This window comes from Phyllobates terribilis, unplaced genomic scaffold (genome assembly GCF_046119375.1).
Source record: "Phyllobates terribilis strain yellow unplaced genomic scaffold, ASM4611937v1 Scaffold_3__8_contigs__length_932513732, whole genome shotgun sequence".
Taxonomy (NCBI): domain Eukaryota; kingdom Metazoa; phylum Chordata; class Amphibia; order Anura; family Dendrobatidae; genus Phyllobates; species Phyllobates terribilis.
This window is the reverse complement of record NW_027362763.1, coordinates 9,239,839-9,265,686: the sequence shown is the minus strand read 5'-3', so window position 1 is coordinate 9,265,686 and position 25,848 is coordinate 9,239,839. Positions and strand designations below refer to the sequence as shown.

The 25,848-nt window shown below is 46.4% G+C and overlaps 3 non-coding genes across 3 annotated transcripts; all 3 read left to right on the top strand.

Moving 5' to 3' along the window:
- Positions 1 to 16,805: 16,805 nt before the first annotated feature.
- On the top strand, positions 16,806 to 16,877 carry TRNAE-UUC (transfer RNA glutamic acid (anticodon UUC)). The gene has a single exon. It is a non-coding gene; the product is annotated as a tRNA-Glu (tRNA).
- A 169-nt stretch (positions 16,878 to 17,046) lies between these two features.
- TRNAY-GUA (transfer RNA tyrosine (anticodon GUA)) lies at positions 17,047 to 17,131 on the top strand. The gene is given in 2 exon segments: positions 17,047 to 17,083; positions 17,096 to 17,131. It is a non-coding gene; the product is annotated as a tRNA-Tyr (tRNA).
- Positions 17,132 to 17,696: 565 nt separating this feature from the next.
- Positions 17,697 to 17,769, top strand: TRNAA-AGC (transfer RNA alanine (anticodon AGC)). The gene has a single exon. It is a non-coding gene; the product is annotated as a tRNA-Ala (tRNA).
- The last annotated feature ends 8,079 nt before the right edge of the window (positions 17,770 to 25,848 follow it).

Sequence of the window (25,848 nt, the reverse complement as noted above, 5' to 3'; positions counted from 1 at the left end):
AGCTTCAGGTGATGAATGATGGATGAGGTGGTGGCAAAGGAGAAAGAGCAGGAGGAACAGGGACCATTCACATCAATATCAGGCCAGCCAACCACACATGTCTTGTAGGATATGTAACTGTACCAAAAGGAGCGGTTCAGCTACACAGTTATAAGGCATACAGTGAATCCAATGCCTACCAAAAATTTCGAGGCACTCCAATGCCCCTTGGAAGTGACATGGAGGTCAGAGGGCCTTAACTAAACCGTTTTTTCCATTTATAGCAACTGGGTCTCCTGTACAATGTTGGCCTAAGCAGGGAATGGAAGGCTTTCCAAAAATTATTAGGCACTGCAATGCCCCTTGAAACAGACGTGGATTACAGCGTATTAAAAATCTTCTACCCATTATTGGTGAGTGGGTCTCCCTTAGTGTTCGCCTATGCATTGAAAAGCAAAAGCTGACAAAAATTAGGAGGAAATGCAATGCCCGTTGCAAGAGTCATGGAGGTTAGAGGTAATTAAAAACACCATGTCAATGCCCCTTGGAAGAGCTGTGGAGTTCAGAGTGGTTTAACAAGACGGTTTTAATGCCCCTTAGAAGAGACGTGGAGTTCAGAGTGGTTTAACAAGACAGTTTTAATGCCCCTTGGAAGAGATGTGGAGGTCACAGTAGCTTAACAAGATGGTTTTAATGCCCCTTGGAAGAGACGTGGAGTTCAGAGTGGTTTAACAAGACAGTTTTAATGCCCCTTGGAAGAGTGGTGGAGGTTACAGTGGAATAAAAAGACAATATCAATGCCCCATGGAAGAGACGTGGAGGTCACAGTAGCTTAACAAGACGGTTTTAATGCCCATTGGAAGAGTGGTGGAGGTCGCAGTGGAATAAAAAGACAATATCAATGCCCCTTGGAAGAGTGGTGGAGGTTACAGTGGAATAAAAATACAATATCAACGCCCTGTGGAAGAGACGTGGAGGTCACAGTAGCTTAACAAGACGCTTTTAATGCCCCTTGGAAGAGTAGTGGAGGTCGCAGTGGAATAAAAAGACAATATTAAATACCCTTGGAAGAGACGTGGAGGTCACAGTAGCTTAACAAGACGATTTTAATGCCCCTTACAAGAGCCATGCAGTACAGCATATTAAAAACATTATTCCCATTATTGGGGAGTGGGTCTCCCATAGTCTTTGCCTATGCCTTCCAAGCAAAAGCTGCCAAAAATTAGGAAGGGGGAACTTGCAATGTCCCTTACAAGAGCCATACAGTACAGCATATAAAAAACATTATTCCCATTATTGGGGAGTGGGTCTCCCATAGTCTTTGCCTATGCCTTCCAAGCAAAAGCTGCCAAAAATTAGGACAGAAGAACTTGCAATGCTGGCAACATGGACCACGGTCACCCTGGTGGTATAGTGGTCGTGGAGGCTGAGGATAAGGAGAAGAGCAAAAAACAGCCGAAATGAGGAAGCGTATACCCATGTGTGGGTGTGAAGCGATGCATGGGAATACACCTCCCGAAATAACACAGTGGATTTGACTTTATGTTACTCTGTTGTCATTTGGTGGTGATGAAAAGTCTGGCCCAATCCAGCCCTTGTTCATTTTGATAAGGGTCAGCTTGTCAGCATTGTCAGTTGACAGGCGAGTGCGCTTATCAGTTATAATTCCCTCAGCGGCACTAAAAACACGCTCCGATAACACGCTAGCAACAGGGCAGGCCAGGACCTCCAAGGCAAACAGAGTGAGTTCATTCCAAGTGTCCAGCTTGGATACCCAATAATTAAAAGGCACAGAGGAATCACGGAGGACGCTGGTACTCCCTCACCATCTTTTGAAACTTTCCACTCCTTGTGAGAGTACCCTGCACCTCAGGGCCTGTAAGCTGGGCAGGTCTCAGAAAACTGTCCTAGAACATTGACAGTGTTCCCCTGCCTCTGCTGGATTGGAGTTGCGTCTCTCTCGTCTGTATGCCTTAGTTGGGCAGCGAACTGTGACCTCTGCCGCTACCGTGTTCAGATGGGAATTTTTTTAATAGTTCTGCTGCAAGGGCCTTCTGGTACTGCCCAATTTTTGTAGACCTCTCCAACTCAGGAATAAGAGAGTGAAAGTTCTCCTTGTAGAGGGGGTCTAAAAGTGTCATCAACCAGTAATGACTGTCACCCAACATTTTGACAATGCGAAGGTCACGGTTAAGGCAGCGTAACATAAAGTCTGCCATGGGTGCCAGACTGGTAACGGGCAAGACTTCCGTGTCTTCGCCAAGATGACGACTGATAGTGTTGAGCGATCACTAAAATGCTCGGGTGCTCGAAGCTCGGGCCGAGCTTACCGTGATACTCAGGTGCTTGACCCGAGCAACGAGCCCAATGTTAGTCTATGAGAGACCCGAGCACCCCCGGCAGTCTGTAGAAAGCCTAAAAAGTGCCCAAAACGATAGTGACAGTGCTCAAAAGACATGGGGGCAGCATGGGGATCGCCCCTGGAAGAATTTCTGACCCCCAGGTCACTGCTGTCAACAACGTGGTCAGAGGTATTAAGCCACTTTTGCGGGCTCACAATAAAACGTTCAAAAACTAAACTGAAACGGTTTTCCTGTGAAATATGTTAAGGAATTTCCTTTCCAGGGTAAAAACTTGTGTATAAGGTAAAATAAATAACCAAAAACAAAAATACTCCTCCACACCTTGGGCTATTTTCACAGGTAGCATTTTTCATGCGTTTTTCCACTTTTGTATTGCTTTCAACCGTGACAAATGCGTTCACCGGGAAATGTCATTTTAACATTTTACAACCTTATCTGGCCATGTGCTGTGTGACACATGCATACAGTGCTGAAAAGACAAGGGATCAGCATGGGGAAGACCCCTGGAAGCATCTCTGACCCCCAGGTCACTGTCTAAAAGTGTGCCCATCAGAAGTGATCCTTGCCGCATCAGAAGATGCAGACTTGCAACTATCCCCGTGCAAGTCCTTGTCCCAGGGCAGTGTTCAATTGTACCTCCCCCATTCCTTGCAATGCAAGCGAAAATATGCAGCCAACCACCCACCCACCCGCAGGTTGCAATACCATACTGCTAGCTTTCACTTGAAATGGGGCCTTTTAGTTTGGAAGAGGCCGAAGCTGGCCACTACCTCATGGCCGCTTCGGCAGCGAGGTATCCATACTCTGTCCCCAGCCGCCCGGCGGCCGGGTGTCCACGCTCGGTCCCCAGCCGCCAGGTGGCGGCCTGGTGTCCATACTCGGTCCCCAGCCGCCCTGATTTCTCCTGTCACCTTCCCCCACACTTTTCTTAGCCTGGCCTGCTTTAGGGCAGCATTGGACGAGCCCACCAGAGAACCAGACTCCTCCGGTGGGCCCTGGCTTCTCCATCAGGGGAGTTGAGAGTGCCTAGGTGAGGAGCATGATGATGATGATAGAAGTTAGCATCTGCTTTGTTTTCTTGGAATGCAAGCGCATGTATGTAGTAGCGGCTAGGCCAGAGGTGGTCCGCGTTTTGGCGCATATCCTACATCCTTCGAGGATTGCTGGATGTTTTCCTGCTACTATCCCAGTTCTATGACTCCCGTTAAAACAAAGCTTCAGGTGATAAATAATGGATGAGGTGGTGGCAAAGGAGAAAGAGCAGGAGGAACAGGGACCATTCACATTAATATCAGGCCAGTAAACCAGATATGTCTTGTAGGATATGTTTCTGTAACAAAAGGAGCGGTTCGGCTACACAGTTATAGGGCATACAGTGAGTGCAATGCCTACCAAAAATTTCGAGCCACTCCAATGCCCCTTGGAAATGACATGGAGGTCAGAGGGCGTTAACTAAACCTTTTTTTCGATTTATAGCAACTGGGTCTCCCGTGCACTGTTGGCCTAAGCAGTGAATGTAAGGCTTTCCAAAAATTATGAGGAACTGCAATGCCCCTTACAAGAGCCATGTGTGGCACCCCAGGGGTCTGGTCAGTAATAGAGATATTACGTCAGAGAGCAAGTGGGAGGTTTCCTGGTCAAGATCCCTTAAACATGCAACATCCTCCTGCCCCAGTCCTGGGAGGGGAGAATTCTGCCCTTATAAACTGGATCTGGGGCGGAGTTGAGTGAGTCAGAGAACAGTCAGAGTCAGAGTGAGAGCAAGGGAAAGTAACAGCAAGGAGCTCTGTAGGAGCTAGGAGCTAAAGATCAGGGGCTGGAAGCTGAGCCGAGCTCGCCCTGGCAGAAGACAATAGGAACCGGACACAGGAGTCCGAAGCTGTGAGGACTTATATATCCAGCAGCAGAAACCAGCCGGCAGGGGATTTCAGGTCCTCTGGCCATAGAAGTCACAAGCAAGGGACCAGCACCGCCGTCGTGGAGCGGAGGCTAGCAGAAGGCCCCAAGTCACCAGCCATACGGGTGAGCACTACACGGTACACTCAGGGACGTGGGCTACTTCTACCCGCTTACAGCAAGGTAGCCAGGAAGAGTGCAGACAGACAGGGAGGCCTACAACTCCACCTGGCCAGGGGAACTCCTGCTTGCTCACAGACTGACCAGGCCTCTTATGCTAGCCAGTACTCCCGGGAGGGTCTACCTTATAATCATCAGTAAAGACCCTGAACTGCACTGCAAAGACTCTGAGTCATTCCTGCTGCGCTCGTGCACCATCACCCCCATCATCCACACTCACTGCCCTGAGGCTATACTCCTCCCGAGGGGAGTTATCCCATTCTATGCTGCGCACACAACACCAGCCTCAGCGGTGTGCCTCGCAGCGGTGGTACTCCCTGACCGCAATCCACGGGTGGCGCAGTCGGACAATTAACCTCAAAACCTAAGAAAGACAGCCACTGGTTTGACCAGCCTGAGCCACGGGACCAGGTCACCGCCACGGAGACTACAGACCCCAGAGACCCGGCACCGGGTATCCCACACATGTGTACACACGGCCCAGGGGGCGCGTCACATGCAGTACAGCATATTACAAACATAAGTCCCATTATTGGGGAGTGGGTGTCCCATAGTATTTGCTTATGCCTTGCAAGCAAAAGCTGCCAAAAATTAGGACGGAGCAACTTGCAATGCCCCTTACAAGAGCCATGCAGTACAGCATATTACAAACATAAGTCCCATTATTGGGGAGTGGGTCTCCCATAGTATTTGCTAATGCTTTCCCAGCAAAAGCTGCCAAAAATTAGGACGGAGCAACTTGCAATGCCCCTTACGAGAGCCATGCAGTACAGCATATTACAAACATAAGTCCCATTATTGGGGAGTGGGTCTCCCATAGTATTTGCTTATACCTTGCAAGCAAAAGCTGCCAAAAATTAGGATGGAGCAACTTGCAATGCCCCTTACAAGAGCCATGCAGTACAGCATATTACAAACATAAGTCCCATTATTGGGGAGTGGGTCTCCCATAGTATTTGCTTATGCTTTCCCAGCAAAAGCTGCCAAAAATTAGGACGGAGCAACTTGCAATGCCCCTTACAAGAGCCATGCAGTACAGCATATTACAAACATAAGTCCCATTATTGGGGAGTGGGTGTCCCATAGTATTTGCTTATGCCTTCCAAGCAAAAGCTTCCAAAAATTAGGATGGAGCAACTTGCAATGCCCCTTACAAGAGCCATGCAGTACAGCATATTACAAACATTATTCCATGTATTGGGGAGTGGGTCTCCCATAGTATTTGCTTATGCTTTCCCAGCAAAAGCTGCCAAAAATTAGGACGGAGCAACTTGCAATGCCCCTTACAAGAGCCATGCAGTACAGCATATTACAAACATAAGTCCCATTATTGGGGAGTGGGTCTCCCATGGTATTTGCTTATCCTTTCCCAGCAAAAGCTGCCAAAAATTAGGATGGAGGAACTTGCAATGCTGGCATCCTGGTGGTATAGTGGTGGTGGAGGCTGAGGATAAGGAGAAGAAGATTAAACAGCCGAAACGAGGAAGCGTATACCCATGTGTGGGTGTGAAGCGGTGCATGTGAATACACCTCCCGAAATAACACAGTGGATTTGACTTTATGTTACTCTGCTGTCATTTGGTGGTGATGAGAAGTCTGGCCCAATCCAGCCCTTGTTCATTTTGATAAGGGTCAGCTTGTCAGCATTGTCAGTTGACAGGCGAGTGCGCTTATCAGTTATAATTCCCCCAGCGGCACTAAAAACACGCTCCGATAACACGCTAGCGGCAGGGCAGGCCAGGACCTCCAAGGCGTACAGAGCGAGTTCATTCCAAGTGTCCAGCTTGGATACCCAATAATTAAAAGGCACAGAGGAATCACGGAGGACGCTGGTACGATCGGCAAGGTACTCCCTCACCATCTTTTGAAACTTTCCACTCCTTGTGAGAGTACCCCGCGCCTCAGGGCCTGTAAGCTGGGCGGGTGTCAGAAAACTGTCCCAGAACATTGACAGTGTTCCCCTGCCTCTGCTGGATTGGAGTTGCATCTCTCTCGCCTGTACACCTTGGTTGGGCAACGAACTGTGACCTCTGCCGCTAGCGTGTTCAGATGGGAATTTTTTTAAGAGTTCTGCAGCAAGGGCCTTCTGGTATTGCCCCATTTTTGTAGACCTCTCCACCTCAGGAATAAGAGAGTGAAAGTTCTCCTTGTAGCGGGGGTCTACAAGTGTCACCAACCAGTAATGACTGTCACCCAACATTTTGACAACGCGAGGGTCACGGTTAAGGCAGCGTAACATAAAGTCAGCCATGCGTGCCAGACTGGTAACGGGGAAGATTTCCGTGTCCTCACCAAGATGACGACTGACCATGCTCTCCTCCTCCTCTTCCTCCTCCCCCCTGTCCTCAGGCCACCCACGCTGAACCGACGGTATGACACTTGTACAGGTACTACCGTCTACAACGCATGATAGCAGCTCCTGTTCTTCCTCCTCCTCCTCCTCCTCCTCTCCCTTATTGTCCCCCAATGCACATTGGGATGAGATGAGGCTGGGCTGTGTGTAATCGCCCGCTACGGCTTCTTGATCCATCTCATCATACTCTGGCTGCAATGCCTCCTCTTTAATTCTCTGTAGAGAGCGCTGCAAAAGACAGACAAGTGGGATGCTGACACTAATGATGGCGTCATCGCCACTCACCATCTTGGTGGCCTCCTCAAAGTTTGTCAGGATGGTACATATGTCAGACATCCAGGTCCACTACTGAGGTCTTATGTGTGGAGTCTGACCTGAATATCGACGGCCTTGTTGCAGCTGGTACTCCACAACTGCTCTCTTCTGCTCACAAATCCTTTGCAACATGTGGAGGGTAGAGTTCCAACGTGTGGGGACATCACACACCAGTCGGTGTGCCGGAAGCTGCAAACGCTGCTGCAACACAGCAAGGGCGGCGGAAGCTGTAGCCGACTTGCGAAAATGAGCTGACAGGCGGCGTACTTTCACGAGCAGATCTGGCAACTCGGGGTACGATTTAAGAAACCGCTGAACCACGAGGTTAAGCACATGAGCCAGGCATGGTACGTGTGTGCTCTCACCTCGCCTCAGAGCCGCCACCAGGTTACGGCCATTGTCACACACGACCATGCCGGGATGTAGGTTCAGCGGTCTCAGCCACAGATCTGCCTGCTCTTTCACAGCTGTCCACAACTCACAAGCAGTGTGAGGTTTATCACCTAAGCTTATGAGTTTCAGCACAGCCTGTTGCCGCTTGGCGGAGGCAGTACTGCAATGCTTCCAGCTTGTAACTGATGTGGTGATATCTGAGATGGAGGCTGAACATGAGGAGGAGGAGGAGGAGGAGGATGCGCAGGAGCTGTACACTGTGGGGGCAACTCTGACTGACATAGGGCCCGCAATCCTCGGTGTGGGGAGGATGTGTTCCGTCCCAAGGTCCGACTGGGTCCCGGCTTCCACTATGTTTACCCAGTGTGCCGTCAGAGAGATGTACCGTCCCTGGCCACAAGCACTTGTCCACGTGTCCGTTGTCAGGTGGACTCTCCCAGTAACTGCGTTGTTGAGGGCACGGCAGATGCTTTGGGACACGTGCTTGTGTAGTGCGGGGATGGCACACCGGGCAAAATAGTGTCGGCTGGGGACCGAGTACCGAGGGACGGCCACCGCCATAAGATTGCGGAAGGATTCCGTCTCCACCAGCCTAAAAGGCAGCATTTCCAATGCAAGCAGTCGTGAAATGTGCGAATTTAGGACTGTGGCCTGTGGGGCTTTAGCTGCGAATTTCCGCTTTCATTCAAAGGTCTGGGATATGGACAATTGAACGCTGCGGTGGGACGTGGACGTGGACGTTGATGCTGTTTCTTGAGAAACTGCCATAACAAGTGAAGACTGAGAGGAGGGGGCATCTTTACATGCAGTATGGACGGGGGATTGCCTTGCACACACAACAGGGGGTTCTATTGCACGCACAACAGTGGAAGAAGCAGTGGTGACACCCGCTGACACTGGTCGTGGAACCTGGGTTTCGCCCCACAAAGTCGGGTGCTTTGCTGCCATGTGCCTGATCATGCTGGTGGTGGTCAGGCTGGTAGTTTTGTCACCCCTGCTGATGCTGGCATGGCAGGTGGAACATATGGCCTTTTTGGGGTTATCAGCAGAGTCTTTAAAAAAATTTCAGACTCTGGAAGACCTACGGCTTGTACTGGCAACGTCCCTCGTGTTGGTGTTACGGGGAACGGTTGCCTGCCTTCTGTCTGCGCCCACCACACTGCTTCTTCCTGCCTGTTGGGGTACTCTGCCTCCCTCCCCCTGTGCGCTGCTGGCCTCACTCTGCATGTCCTCCTTCCACGTTGGGTCAGTTACTAGATCATCCACCACCTCCTCCTCTTCCACTTGCGCACCACGATCCTCCTCCTCACTTCCTGGCAATTGTGTCTCGTCATCGTCCACCTCTTGTGACAGATTGCCAACGTCGACTTCCTGTGGCCGTGGCTGTTCAAATATTTGGGCATCGCAACATGGGATCTCCTCTTCCACCACTTCAAGCGTATCAGGCGAGGGGCCCAAATATGGAAATGGACCAGTGAACAGCTCTTCAGAGTGTCCAAGTGTGGGATCACTTGCTGTCTGACCACACTCGGCATGGTGGGAGGAAGGAGCATCAGGGTGAGGAGGAGTATGCGGTCGAGACTCACGGCTACTAAGAGTTGACCATGTGGAAGACAGACCAGAGGTGGTGGTGCCCAGGTAACTGGAAGTATTGTCTGCTATCCAATTAATAACCTGTTCACACTGATCAGTTCTCAATACTGGTGTTGTTCTGTGCTTCCCTAGTAATTCGGTCAAGAAGTGGGAGCGAGAAGATGTGGCTGTTGGTTGTGGCACATTTTCACCTTGGCCACGGCCCCGTCCTCTGCACGAACCATCACCAGAACGTCCACTTCCACGTCCCTTGCCACACGCCTTGCCCATTGTAAATGAAGTAAAATAGCTTACACTTGCACTATCAATGGAAAAAGGGTAATAAAGAGTAGATTAGAACCATGGAAGAGGAAAACCACAGTTATTGTTTACTGGGGTATACCACACTGTTTTAAATAGAGATATTTGCGACTGAACAGTGAGCTACACACTCAAACTGCTTTTTTTTAGATACCAAAGGCCCAAAACTGGATAGTACAGAGATTTGACCCGTGGAACTGCGAAACCACACTGGGATGTCTGGCCTACACAAGACTATTTTCAACAGATATATTTTTGTGTCACAACAGTCAGGAGACACTACTGTTTTTCTTTACGGAAAAAACTACCAAAACCTGAATAATAGAGATTTTTTACCGTGGGATGGCAAAACCACAGTTATTGTTTACTGGGGTATACCACACTTTTTTAAATAGAGATATTTGCGGCTGAACAGTGAGCGACACACTCAAACTGTTTTTTTTAGATACAAATTGCCCAAAAGTGGATAATACAGAGGTTTGAACCGTGAAACTGCAAAGCCACACTTGTATTTCTCGGGCCTACACCAGACTATTTTCAACAGATATATTTGTGTCTGAACAATCAGGAGACACTATTTATTTTTTACGGCAAAAAATGCCAAAAGCAGGATAATAGAGATGTTTTACCATGGAACAGCAAAACCACAGTTATAATTTACTGGTGTATACCAGACTTTTTTGAATATATATATATTTGCGGCTGAACAGTGAGCGACACACTCAAACTGTTTTTTTTAGATACAAATGGCCCAAAAGTGGATAATACAGAGGTTTGAACCGTGGAACTGCAAAACCACACTTGTATTTCTCGGGCCTACACCAGACTATTTTCAACAGATATATTTGTGTCTGAACAATCAGGAGACACTATTTATTTTTTACGGCAAAAAATGCCAAAAGCAGGATAATAGAGATTTTTTACTGTGGAACAGCAAAACCACAGTTATAATTTACTGGTGTATACCAGGCTTTTTAAAATATATATATATTTGCGGCAGAACAGTGAGCGACACACTCAAACTGTTTTTTTTCGATACAAATGGCCCAAAAGTGGATAATACAGAGGTTTGTACCGTGGAACTGCAAAACTTGTATTTCTCGGGCCTACACCAGACTATTTTCAACAGATATATTTGTGTCTGAAAAATCAGGGAGACACTATTATTTTTTTTTTTTTACAGCAAAAATGCAAAAAGCAGGATAATAGAGATTTTTTACCGTGGAACAGCAAAAGCACACTTCTGTCTCTCTGGCCTACACCAGACTATTTTCAACAGATATATTTGTGTCTGAAAAATCAGGGAGACACTATTATTATTTTTATACAGCAAAAAATGGCAAAAACAGGATAATAGAGATGTTTTACCGTGGAACATCAAAACCACAGTAATAATTTACTGGTGTATACCAGACTTTTTTAAATATATATATTTGCGGCTGAACAGTGAGCGACACACTCAAACTGTTTTTTTTAGATACAAATGGCCCATAGAACTGCAAAACCACACTTCTATTTCTCTGGCCTACACCAGACTATTTTCAACAGATATATTTGTGTCTGAAAAATCAGAGGCACGCTTTTTTTTGGGGGGGGGGACACCAAAAGGTTAATAAGATGGGTATTTGTACATTGTGAAGGAGGAAAAAAAAAAGAGGATTTAGATTAAAAAAAAGGATTTTTCCTGGCCCCCGGGACCTGGAGCTAAGTCCAGCAATTTCAGCAACAGGAGCACACAGGACTGTAATGCAGCGTTTGCTGGTATAACCACTGCGTCTCCTATACAGCCTGCCTGCCTGCCTGATATACCTGGGATGGATATTAGTCCTGAGAAGGACTGTTTGTTTGATCTGGCAGCCTTTACAGACCCTACACTAACTATTTTGCAGGATATATCTCTCCCTAAATCAGCAGCGCTGTCCCTACACTGTCTGATCCGGAGCGACTGTGTCCAAGATGGCGGCACCCGGTTTTAAATACTCGAGGTGACGCTGTGCGGCCAGCCAATCACTGTAATGCCCACAAACAACATGGCTGCGGCATTACAGTGACTGACTGGCAATCCCTGCATGTTCATTGGCTCTGTAAAGAGCGCCAAACATGCAGGGCGGAGACTCGAGCTCCCGCCTGAGTAACCCGGAAATGCTCGGTGCTCGCCGAACATCCCGAGTAGCGTGATGCTCGGGCGAGTACCGAGCAGTGTCGAGCATGTTCGCTCAACACTATGTATTATCTATATTACATAATGCTGTCCACCTGAGGCTGTTAGAGGCAAATAATGGCTGATTATCATAGCTATCATTTGCCAGCAAAGTCAGGGAGTCGGAATATGATGTACTCAGTACATCATATGTCGGTAAGGAGTTAAAATCAGAAAAAAAATTGAAAGGCCAGAATAGCTATTTTTCAGTCACAGCCCTTCCCCAAAAATTACAATAAAAAGCGATCTAAAAGTCCTATGTACCACAGAAGGTAATAAAAACGTCAGCTCAGCGTGCAAAAAAAAGTCCTCACCCAGCTCCATAGACACAAATATCAAAAAAGTTCCACATCGCAGAAAATGGCAACACAAACCTTTTCTTTATATATTCAAGGTTTTGAAGTTTTTTTAACAAATAAGATTAAAATTTCATAAGCTGATCTGGAGAATTATTTTAGCTTGTCATTTTTACTGCAGAATGAACCCCATAAGAACAAAATCCAAAGAATAATGGTAGAACTGCTTTTTCTTTTCTTCATCGCACTTGGATCTTTTTCCCAGCACATTATATGGTAAAGTGAAGGCCTGGTGTGCAGGCGCCAGTGAGTCACTCTGCCTTCCCGTCGCCTCCGCACAACTTTCCTGCTCCACAGACGGCCGGGATTACTACGCCATCCGTACAGGGGAAACTGCGCAGGAGCGGGATCCAGCCGGGAACTGCACGTCACAGGGCCCTGTGCAGGGAGGGGATATGGAAATGAAGCTAAAGGCGGGGATTAATAGCGTTCCCCGGACGGGAAGCTTGCCAAAACTAAAAAGCTATTACAAAGCAATCAGACCTCTAATATGTGACATACAGGTAAGTATAGATTCACATTTCTATCACCTGTATGCCCATAGTAGAGGTCAGATATCCCCCAGGGGGGACAGACTCCCATCAGACCTCTACTATGGGCATACAGGTAGGTATAGAGTTACATTTCTATCACCTGTATGTCCATAGTAGAGGTCAGATAGGTCCCAGGGGGGACAGATTCCCATCAGACCTCTACTATGGCCATACAGGTAGGTATAGAGTTACATTTCTATCACCTGTATGCCCATAGTAGAGGTCAGATAGGTCCCAGGGGGGACAGATTCCCATCAGACCTCTACTATGGCCATACAGGTAGGTATAGAGTTACATTTCTATCACCTGTATGCCCATAGTAGAGGTCAGATATCTCCCAGGGGGGACAGATTCCCATCAGACCTCTACTATGGCCATACAGGTAGGTATAGAGTTACATTTCTATCACCTGTATGCCCATAGTAGAGGTCAGATAGGTCCCAGGGGGGACAGACTCCCTTTAAGGAAGCAAAGAATCACATAAACCCTTTAATGACTGCCAATATGCCTTATTATGGGACTGATGAATAAGGTTATAGTGCCCTTGATGGATGCCAAATGTAAACTGTATCCTACTATTGGAGGAAAACGTTCTGAAACTCTGAATCTTTCTCATTATGTGGATGGATGACTAGGATAAGTTGTGTACCATAGAACATGTGATAAATACAGAGGAAAACGTTATACACATACAGTGCTGCTCCCCATTATTGGCATTTTTTTCATAGACTGTACAATATCTTCAGAAATAAATGGAAATGTACCAAAGTTACAGTACAGACCAAAAGTTTGGACACACCTTCTCATTTAAATATTTTTCTGTATTTTCATGACTATGAAAATTGTCCATTCACACTGAAGGCATCAAAACTATGAATTAACACATGTGGAATTATATACTTAACAAAAAAGTGTGAAACAACTGAAAATATGTCTTATATTCTAGGTTCTTCAGAGTAGCCACCTTTTGCTTTGATGACTGCTTTGCACACTCTTGGCATTCTCTTGATGAGCTTCAAGAGGTAGTCACCGGAAATGGTCTTCCAACAATCTTGAAGGAGTTCCCAGAGATGCTTAGCACTTGTTGGCCCTTTTGCCTTCACTCTGTGGTCCAGCTCACCCCAAACCATCTCGATTGGGTTCAGGTCTGGTGACTGTGGAGGCCAGGTCATCTGGCGTAGCACCCCATCACTCTGCTCCTTGGTCAAATAGCCCTTACACAGCCTGGAGGTGTGTTTGGGGTCATTGTCCTGTTGAAAAATAAATGATGGTCCAACTAAACGCAAACTGGATGGAATAGCATGCCGCTGCAAAATGCTGTGGTAGCCATGCTGGTTCAGTATGCCTTCAATTTTGAATAAATCCCAAACAGTGTCACCAGCAAAGCACCCCCACACCATCACACCTCCTCCTCCATGCTTCACGGTGGGAATCAGTCATGTAGAGTCCATCCGTTCAGCTTTTCTGTGTCGCACAAAGACACGGTGGTTGGAACCAAAGATCTCAAATTTGCACTCATCAGACCAAAGCACAGATTTCCACTGGTCTAATGTCCATTCCTTGTGTTCTTTAGCCCAAACAAGTCTCTTCTGCTTGTTGCCTGTCCTTAGCAGCGGTTTCCTAGCACGTATTTTACCATGAAGGCCTGCTGCGCAAAGTCTCCTCTTGAAGAGATGTGTCTGCTGCTAGAACTCTGTGTTGCATTGACCTGGTCTCTAATCTGAGCTGCTGTTAACCTGTGATTTCTGAGGCTGGTGACTCAGATAAACTTATCCTCAGAAGCAGAGGTGACTCTTGGTCTTCCTTTCCTGGGGCGGTCCTCATGAAAGCCAGTTTCTTTGTAGCGTTTGATGGTTTTTGCAACTGCACTTGGGGACACTTTCAAAGTTTTCCCAATTTTTCGGACTGACTGACATTCATTTCTTAAAGTAATGATGGCCACTCGTTTTTCTTTACTTAGCTGCTTTTTTCTTTCCATCATACAAATTCTAACAGTCTATTCAGTAGGACTATCAGCTGTGTATCCACCAGACTTCTGCACAACACAACTGATGGTCCCAACCCCATTTATAAGGCAAGAAATCCCACTTATTAAACCTGACAGGGCACACCTGTGAAGTGAAAACCATTTCCGGTGACTACCTCTTGAAGCTCATCAAGAGAATGCCAAGAGTGTGCAAAGCAGTCATCAAAGCTAAAGGTGGCTACTTTGAAGAACCTATAATATAAGACATATTTTCAGTTATTTCACACTTTTTTGTTAAGTATATAATTCCACATGTGTTAATTCATAGTTTTGATGCTTTCAGTGTGAATGTACAATTTTCAAAGTCATGAAAATACAGAAACATCTTTAAATGAGAAGGTGTGTCCAAACTTTTGGTCTGTACTGTATATCCTCTGGATTTTTCAATTAGTGGTCCAAAGTAATAGAACAATAAAACATTGTTTTTCAACTTCCATGTTGCAATTTCAAAGAAGAAACAGAATATGCAGCATGTGCAGCAACAGAGGCACCCCTAATTAATACTTGGTTGCCCCCCTAATTAATACTTGGTTGCCCCCTAATTAATACTTGGTTGCCCCCTAATTAATACTTCATTGCCCCACTATTTAATACTTGGTTGCACACTCTTTGGCATTGCTGACGGCCTCCACACATTTCTTGTAGCCATCTATAAGCTTCTTGCTCTTCTCAGCTGCAGTTTTCTCCCATCTTCCTTTGCAGTTTGTTCAAGCTCTTGATTGTTTGCAGGGTTCTTTTTCCCAATGGCAGATTTTTGCTCACCCCAAAGATTTTCCATGGGATTGAGGTCAGGACTCCTTGCTGGCCATTTTAAAACAGTCCTTTTTTTCTTTTTCAACCATTCCTATGTACTTTTGGATGTGCGCTTTGGGTCATTGTCTTGCTGGAGGACCCATGATCTTCGACTCAAGCAAAGTTTTCTTACACTGGGTAGGACATTTGGCTTTAAAATCTCTTGATAATTCTCTGATTTCATAATTCCTATGATATGGTCAAGGCCTCCAGTACCAGACGCAGCAAAGCAACCCCACAGCATTATGGATCCTCCTCCATGCTTAACTGTTGGTAAGGTGTTCTTTTCCTTATGAGCTTTATTGCGCCGTCTGTAAACAAACTGTTGCTTTGCATTGTCAAAAAGCTCTATTTTTGTTTCATTTGTCCACAGAACATTTTCCCAGAAGGATTGTGGTTTGTCAAGGTACTCTTTGGCAAAGATTACTCATTCGTTTTTATGTCTTTTCTTCAGCAATGGCTTCTTCCTTGGCCTTTGCACATAAAGCTTTCCGTGGTTTAGTGTGCGGCATATGGTACTTGTTGAAATCATGACCCCAGACTGTTCCAGTTGTTTCCATACTAAATTAATCTAAAGGGTGCCAACACCAGTGACACGGCAAGCTTTAGGGTTTTCTATTTTTCCCTACCATTGTTTTTGGTTTTAAATTATTGTTCACCATTTGCTGATTCTGTAATCAGAATCATTTTGAGAACATCTCAATTTTGGTGGAAATTCACAATATTCCGTGGTGTCGTCCTCCGAGCCAGAAGATCAATAGTCACCATCAGCCAGTAAGGTACAAAATTGACCTGGAAACCTTATTCTTAGGATCATTACAATTACGGTACTGCCAAACCTGAAAAATTTGTGTCACCATTTTCTTAAGCCTGTAATTTTTTTATTATGATGAATTACAGCTGCCATCAGCCCTGAATGTAGCAGACACAGCTCCTGGGCCTCTGCCATAGGACAGAGACACACTGCTGTATTTCTCGTGCGAGGATTGCATCATAATAAACCTTGTACTGGCCGGCACCTCTACTGACCTGACTTTGACAGCTGCACAAAAATCCATCATGCTGACATGGATGATCATATTGTGATTCAATATCGAGAGAAGAAACAGCGAAACATATTTCTTTCTGTGCCGATAGTAGAGTTCTGAGCAACAAGTCCGCGGAGATCCCCAGTGATCGTTCACCTCCTACTTGGTGAGGACTTAAAAGATAAAGAAGCAAGAAGATAATCATCTCTCCTATGATAAAATCAAAAACTGACTTACTTCCAGAAGGTCAGATTGATAATAGTGATGGGAGGGGGATACATGAAGTGACGGGCGGCACAAGCCTGTGATGTGGGGCTCCAGCAGCCGCCATCACTTGTACTTGCTACTTAAACAGAGGCATCTAAATAAGATAAGAACATCCAGAATCATCTCCACAGGTCGGGTCCTGGGTCGGGTCCTGGGTCGGGTCCTGGGTCGGGTCCTGGATCAGATCAGAGGAGTCTCGGCTCTTTGCTGGTGCTGCTCATTCACAGCTTCTCCCATATGGTCTAGCGGTTAGGATTCCTGGTTTTCACCCAGGCGGCCCGGGTTCGACTCCCGGTATGGGAAGCTGACTTCCTTTTTTCTGGCTGTTACCTTATTATTTTTACCGTCAGAATCTTATTGTCCATTAAATAATGTACATGTATAATATATTATAGAAATGTCCAGTATTATGTGACCCATAAACCTGGAGACGCAGTGAGGTGATGACGGCAGGAGAGCTGCAGTACACAAGCCTTCGATAGCTCAGCTGGTAGAGCGGAGGACTGTAGTGGGGCACAGACATCCTTAGGTCACTGGTTCGATTCCGGTTCGAAGGACATTTTATTACTATTGTTAGTAGGGTATAATTATCTCTAGAATTAAACTACCATATTACTGATGGGGTCACATTGGCCAAAATATTAATTTTCCTTATGAAAACCCCTTCCCCGCTCGCTCTTCTTATATGGGGCTTCTATTAGGGTAATTACGGTTCATCAGTTAATACAGCGCGGATCATCCAGACAGAAGTCGCCTTCTCTGATCACTTTCCTCTAGAATTGATCGCGGTTACAGGAAATGTTCTAAAATAAGATATATAAACTCTACAGCCGAACGCTGTTGTTTGAGAGATCAGAAACACCAAGCGAGACGTCCTGTCCTGTGAAACAGCAAAATGTTTGTGATTTACAACAACAGCAGCAGGAGGAGCAGCAGAGACCTCCGATCTACCAGCAGAGATCTCTGATCTACCAGCAGACGGGTCCTTGTTCTCGGCCTTCTCTGTGGGGTGACAACGTCCCTCCTGTCTCTGGGAATCATTGTTACGGCAGAGGAAGAAAACATCACAGTGGAAAGTGTATTGACCGGTCACCTGGTGTCGAGAGAGGCAGAAGACAGCAAGGGGGATTAGCTCAAATGGTAGAGCGCTCGCTTAGCATGCGAGAGGTAGCGGGATCGATGCCCGCATCCTCCACCTTATTTTTCATGAAATGGAGGGAGAATTTTATTTCTTTTTTTGTTTTTCTTTTAGTCCTGATCAACCCACGTCGTCTATGACACATTACATGGTGACTGTGACTGGAGAACTACGAGGTCTTACTGTGCAGGAACGTACAACAGTCGAGTAACAGCCCGATGTGTTGACTTATTCTTGTCTCATTTTTATCACCTTTTTCACCAACTTTTTTTGCTGCTGTTATTACGGAAGAATGAAAGACAAGAGAAAAAATGCAGATTTCTTGGCTTTTATTCTGCACTTGTGAGTTTTATATAAGAAACAAAATGATCGTGTCACATACAGGAAAGTCATCAGGAGGTTTTACAAGCGGCCAACACCCCTACCCCCAAAAATACACCCCTCCCCCCCAAAGATACAGGTTTCCAATATTGTAGCTCAGATGCCCTCCTTTCAAACAACCCGATCTCATTGTTTACACTGTTATGGTAAATATTTATACTTTGCTTTGATTATTATTTTAGACAATTAAATCTACCGATATATCTCTGATAATTTAATATTTTAATATTAGCTTTATAAGTGTTATTCATAAAAGCGATAACACAGTTATATTGTCATGCGCTGTCTAGCGCTGAGTGTGAGATAATGTGTGAGTGCCCTCCCCCTAACCTTTACGTAGCCTCTCCTTCCACCAGGTGGTGCTGCTGATAGAGTCTCACTCTATACGTGGAAGCCGTGCTGTGCTGACCTGCTCGTTTGTGCTGCTGAAGTCCTTTCCTTTGAAGTTGCTGTAGCTTTTTCAGTTGAGGGAGGTGAGGGGGATTAGCGCAGGGCTTTGGAGGAGTTAGGGCTTAGGGTGGAGACCCAAACCATCTGAGATACCTTCTTGGGGTTATTCAGGATTCCCAGTCTAGGGACAGACAAGTTTTCCCTGCTCACCCTGCCCGTATCTGCCATTTCCTCACCAGCATTCCCACTACACCGTGACATATATAGAGCTGTCTTTCTGTTGCACTTTCCTCTGTTTTTTTAATGTATAGTTAATTGGACAGAGATAGGACATCTGCATCAGTTTCAATAATTTACGACGTTGTTATTTCCAATTAAAATACTTTCTGTATTAGGTAAGGCACGTAGCCATCCCCTTTCTTCTGGGGGGGTGTAAAAAAAATACTTATTGCTTGGGATCTGAGGGCAGACCAGAATTGTACACTGGCTGTGTGTTATTTTGTTTTTCTCTGATGCATCGTATCTATTTATTTTTATTTTATTTAATTTGAACCAAAAACGGCAGATTTGGAGATAATTTGTATCTCAATCCAAATTAGCTCTTCTTGTAAAGGGCTACAATGAGACAACCCACAGATAATTTTCAGGATAAAATACATTTTCATCTTCCTCATCAGTTTTCATAATTTTTCTCAGAAAAAAGTTGAATAAAATGTATAAATTATTCCAGTTTAATATATTGATAATTAATCAATAGTGCCCATCGGTGTGTAGCAACGCTGAATAAATATGCATAAGAGAACAAGAGTCAATAGTTACAAAGAGGCACCTAGTACTATATTTGCCTCCTTGTCTGTATGAGCACATTGCACTTTAATAACCCTCTCACATTATTCTTCTCTTAGTTTGTAAGACTTCTTAGTAATATATCTTACAGTGGTCACATGTGCCCGCCAATGTCTGGACTCTTTGCCGTGCACTCGCTCTTCTGTGTCCTCTGTGCTTGCATGGTGTGCATCCAGATACCGGTCGCCCCATGTGAGCGTAACGAGGACTGACAAGCAAGATGGTCGGCATTTGTACTCTCGGATTCTGGCCCGCATGAGCCAATTCAACCGCTGTGATTGGCTGTAATTCGGTCAGCTGACCAGAACAGCCAGATATAAAATTTAGATAAACTACACACTTAGCCATGCCCCCTGAGAAAGTAACAGATGCGAAACGCGCGTTGGGGATTCGAGTCGAGATGCCGCCAGGATCTAAGCAATGGGTACTAGCCTGTTATAATTTAAACATAGGAAATAGAGTGTCTTTCACATTTGACTTGTATGAGACATGTGTATATATCCAATTTTCTTTGTAATAGACAGTCAACTTCCAATGTCTGCTGGTGGTAATCTGTAGATGGCCTATTGCAAAAAAAGGCAGAAACATGCCCTCAACTTCTAATGTCTGCTGGCAACAGCCGACCAGTACATGGAGATGTTCTCCAACACATACTAGAAGATTAATTCATCGCACACTCATGGGATAATTTTGCAGTGGTATTTATTTAACAGGCATAAAAATACTATATCAAAGCATAGGTGTGCAAGAGACAATCTGTGAAGGCGTCAGTAGACGTTTCGGCCACAACTTAGGCCTTATTCATTGAGACGCTACTGGAAAGAGACAACAGTGTCAGAATACAACCATAAAACAGTAAAAATAAATGCATAGCTCCAGTGGGGGCAGCTAGTAAAACATAGATCGGACTAGGGAGGATGGGGGATGAGGGAAAAAGGTAGGGGGAAAGGAGGAGGGATGAGGGTGGGGGAAGGGAGGAAAGGAAGAGGGAGGCGGAAAGAGGGATCAGGTGGGGTGTATTTACATATACATAGTATAATTGGTATATAGGCAAGAGTATCATTGCAAGTACATTTCAATCTTACTTTTGATGCAGTGTGCATAGAAGCCAGATATCTTGAGTAGGAGCCACAGCGTGGCGGGAGGCAAGAGGAAGGGCTGTAATAATAGGAGGCATGTCAGAGTCACAGTCACAGGAGCATGTTGTGGGGTAGAAGGGAAGCAGACATAAAGGTACTTTCTCTATGGCTCCATGGGTTTTTAGCCTGTGGAAATCTAGAGTACATAGGACAGAGGTTAGAAGGGTGACAAAGGTATATAGTCCATAGTCAAACTCAAGTATAAGTTCAGCATGTATAGGGCTCAACCAAGTCAGGTACCTGCGTTCTGAGAGCGTTCTGGCGCTGGTGTGCTGGGGATGTAGACCGGCGGTCCCTGTGGGGATGTAGAGCGGCGGTCCCTGTGGGGATGTAGAGCGGCGGTCCCTGGGGGGATGTAGAGCGGCTGTTCCTGTGGGGATGTAGAACGGCTGTTCCTGTGGGGATGTAGAGCGGCTTTTCCTGTGGGGATGTAGAGCGGCTGTTCCTGTGGGGATTTAGAGCGGCGGTCCCTGTGGGGATTTAGAGCGGCGGTCCCTGTGGGGATGTAGAGCGGCGGTCCCTGTGGGGATGTAGAGCGGCGGTCCCTGTGGGGATGTAGAGCGGCTGTTCCTGTGGGGATGTAGAACGGCTGTTCCTGTGGGGATTTAGAGCGGCGGTCCCTGTGGGGATTTAGAGCGGCTGTTCCTGGGGGGATGTAGAGCGGCTGTCCCTGTGGGGATGTAGAGCGACGGTCCCACACCTTGCTGCTACCAAGTGGTGTGGCTGCATGCTACCTCAAGGGCTATTTGAGCGCAGGCGCCAGAGCGGAAGTGCGTCATCGGTGGGGGGGGGGCGTGTCCAAAGCTGTGACACGCCGAGGCCGGGGGAGCGGTCTGCTGTGGTCAGAGCAGCGTGCTGCGATCTGAAGCCGGAGCATGCGCAGAGGCGTGTGGTGTCTATGAGCGGTACGGTGGTGTCTATGAGCGGTGCGGTGGTTGCAGCGCTATTATAGTTAGGAGAGGCAAAAGCAGACTGGGGATGTGGGCAGAGTAGTACCCACGGATAGTAGGCTGTGCAGGGAAGTTATATAAGAAGTATGTAAATGGCAATCTGCATCTCAGGGGGACCCCCTTAAGGTAAATGTGAGGGGTAGCTAGAGGGGGGGGGTTAAAACTGGATTGTACTAGAGGTATAGTTAATTATGATTTATAAACTGGTGGGCAGGCCACAAATGGGACTAGTAAAGAGAGGTGATGAGGGGTACAACTTACCTAAGGGGCCAGTGGGATACAGTGGGTCTAAGTGGCCAATTAGATTCAATGGGTCTGTGGGGAGAAAAAAGGCATTAGTATATCCAGTCTATTTCTCTATTAAGTCCTTTAGGGGACAAGGTCTGAAGAGTGTATATCCAGTAAGATTCCCTTTGTTTGAGTAGTTTTATGTGGTTGCCTCCTCGTCTGGGTCTAGCTACGTGATCTATGACCTGGAATCGGAGTTGGGCCACAGTGTGTCTCGCCCTGGAGAAGTGATCGGGAAAAGGGAGCCAGTTTTTACCGCAACAAATGGTTGACTTGTGGCTGGCAATTCTGTCGCTAATGTGCTGTGTGGTTTCCCCGACATATAGGAGTCCACAGGGGCACTTGATCACATAGATCACGAAGTTGGATTCACAAGTATAGAATCCTCTGATGGGGAAACTTTTGCCTGTCCTAGGGTGGGTAAGGGTGTCAGATTTTATAATATTGGAACAGGCTGCGCAGCTCAGGCAAGGGAAGGTCCCGTGGCGACGGGTACGGAGTAGGCATTGAGCTGGGGTAGTGTGTGCGTTACCCAGGTCTGCTCTAACGATTCTATCTTTGATGTTGGGAGCCCTCCTAGTACACATCAGGGCAGGGGTTCTGAAGGCCGGGATCTCGGGGTATGCTTTAGCTAAGAGGGGCCAGTGTCTCCTAATGGTGGTGTGTATCTTGGGCATCAGAGGGTGGTGGGTGTGAACAAATGGTACACGTTCAGTCTTAGTGGTAGGGGGATCTGGTGGTTTGGGGTCAAGTGCTTTGGTTATTTCTTGGTCTAGCAAATGGGTGGGGTAGTGGCATTCTTGAAATTTTAGTGACATGTCCTGTAAGCTTTGGGGAAGGGTACCAGGATCTGAGACTATTCTGGTTACCCTATGGAACTGGGAACGGGGGAGACTATTTTTGGTGGCTTAAGTATGACAGCTAGAATAATGTAATCCGTGGGTTTGGTGAAAAGGTCTGTTGTGAAGCTCCCATTGTCATTATGAATCACTAATGTGTCTAGGAAGGCTATCTGTCTTTTATCATGATTAAGTGTGAATTGGAGGTCGGGCCTAATTGAGTTAAGATATGAGAAGAAGGTGGTTAGTGAGTCCAGTGGACCCGACCATATAAGGAAGATGTCATCGATATATCGATGGTAGGTGCTGCAATGTGCCTTCAAAAGGGTATTAGTATATACAAAGTCCTCTTTGAATTTATGCATATAGGCGTTCACATACGCCGAAGCTACCGGCAAGCCCATTGCTGTCCCACGTTCCTGTATATAAAATGTATATAAAAATCGTCCCTGAACAGAAAATAATTCTCATTGAGAACTAGAGAGAGTAGTGTCAAGCAGAATTGGACAGATGAAGGTGACAGGTTAGATTGTAGTAAGAGATGTGAGGTGGTCTCTAATCCTTTCTCGTGTGATATAGACGTGTAAGAGCTATTAACGTCCAGGGTCACTAGCCAGGTCTCTGTCGGAGTGGTCGGGAGGTTCTTGATAATATCAAGAAAGGCACTAGTGTCCAGCAGAAAGGCGCGTGTTTTTTTGACCAGTGGTGTTAATATCTTCTCAAGATAAATAGCCAGAGGAGAGAGGATCAAGTTGGAGGAGGCTACAATCGGTCGGCCCGGGGGGTTGATTACAGGTTTATGGATTTTGGGTAAGATGTAGAAGACTGGAGTTATGGGGTGGGGGTTAGTGATGTAGCTGTCTTGGAGTCGATGACCTTCAGGTCCAGATATGTAGAGAGAACGGATTGGATTTTAGAACGAATGTTGGAAGGGTCAGTATTCACACGTCTAAGTGTCAGAGTCCCGTAACTGACGTAAGATTTCGTTTGTGTAAGCTGTCTGGTCCATAATGACAGTGGCACCTCCTTTGTCAGCTGGTTTAATCACTGTGTTTGTTCTCCTGCAAAACTTCTGATAGCTCTTTTCTCATCTCTCCTCTGCGGTGGTCAGAGCAGCGTGCTGCGATCTGAAGCCGGAGCATGCGCAGAGGCCGGTGGTGTCTATGAGCGGTGCGGTGGTGTCTATGAGCGGTACGGTGGTGTCTATGAGCGGTGCGGTGGTTGCAGCGCTATTATAGTTGGGAGAGGCAAAAGGAGACTGGGGATGTGGGCAGAGTAGTACCCACGGATAGTAGGCTGTGAAGGGAAGTTATATAAGAAGTATGTAAATGGCAATCTGCATCTCAGGGGGACCCCCTTAAGGTAAATGTGAGGGGTAGCTGGGGGGGGTTAAAAACTGGATTGTACTAGAGGTATAGTTAATTATGATTTATAAACTGGTGGGCAGGCCACAAATGGGACTAGTAAGGAGAGGTGATGAGGGGTCCCCCTGAGATGCAGATTGCCATTTACATACTTCTTATATAACTTCCCTTCACAGCCTACTATCCGTGGGTACTACTCTGCTCACATCCCCAGTCTCCTTTTGCCTCTCCCAACTATAATAGCGCTGTTCCACTACTTGCTTAGGCCGTTTACTCTATTGCCTAGCAACCAGCGCACCGCTCATAGACACCAGCGCACCACTCATAGTCACCACCGCACCGCTCATAGACACCACTGCACCGCTCATAGACACCACACGCCTCTGCGCATGCTCCGGCTTCAGATCGCAGCACGCTGCTCTGACCACCGCAGACCGCTCCCCCGGCCTCGGCGTGTCACAGCTTTGGACACGCCCCCCACCGATGATGCACTTCCACTCTGGCGCTCAGCGCCTGCGCTCAAATAGCCCTTCAGGTAGCATGCAGCCACACCACCTGGTAGCAGCAAGGCGTGGGAGCGCCGCTCTACATCCCCACAGGGACCGCAGACCCCAGCACACCAGCGCCAGAACGCGCTCAGAACGCAGGTACCTGACTTGGTTGAGCCCTATACATGCTGAACTTATACTTGAGTTTGACTATGGACTATATACCTTTGTCACCCTTCTAACCTCTGTCCTCTAGATTTCCACAGGCTAAAAACCCATGGAGCCATAGAGAAGGTACCTTTATGTCTGCTTCCCTTCTACCCCACAACATACTCCTGTGACTGTGACTCTGACATGCCTCCTATTATTACAGCCCTTCCTCTTGCCTCCCGCCACGCTGTGGCTCCTACTCAAGATATCTGGCTTCTATGCACACTGCATCAAAAGTAAGATCGAAATGTACTTGCAATGATACTCTTGCCTATATACCAATTATACTATGTATATGTAAATACACCCCACCTGATCCCTCTTTCCGCCTCCCTCTTCCTTTCCTCCCTTCCCCCACCCTCATCCCTCCTCCTTTCCCCCTACCTTTTTCCCTCATCCCCCATCCTCCCTAGTCCGATCTATGTTTTACTAGCTGCCCCCACTGGAGCTATGCATTTATTTTTACTGTTTTATGGTTGTATTCTGACACTGTTGTCTCTTTCCAGTAGCGTCTCAATGAATAAGGCCTAAGTTGTGGCCGAAACGTCTACTGACGCCTTCACAGATTGTCTCTTGCACACCTATGCTTTGATATAGTATTTTTATGCCTGTTAAATAAATACCACTGCAAAATTATCCCATGAGTGTGCGATGAATTAATCTTCTACATGATCCAGGCATCACAGACCTGTTCCATCAGCAGCTCTCTACTATAACTGAGTGCACACTAATCATCTACGTACCTCCAACACAAACTGACATATAAATAGTACCTTGTGCCAATCGGTGGAACATTTGCTATCTCAGAATACCTCATCAATAATTGATTACCATTTTTTTCTAGCATTCACAATTGCTGCTTGACAGTACCATTAACCCCATTTTACGGGATCTTCTCACGGATACTGTTATTTGCCCTCTGAATCCAGTCATTGTGACTAATGTTTTCTTGTTTTTAATATGTACTAAATAACATATTTTATATTTTAATAGTGGCATTGACTCTTGTTCTCCTGTTATACAAAAGTAAAATAAAGAAGAAACTTTCCCTTGTTTCAGAAATAATCATTTTATTAATTCTCGTCCTGAATACTGCAACTCTCCACTCATCTGTCTCCCTCTTAATAAACTCTGCTCTCCAATCTACCCTGAATGCTACAGCCAGGAACATATTCCTCTACAACCACTACACTGATGCCTCCACCTTATGCCAGACATTGCACTGGTTACTCATGTGCTGC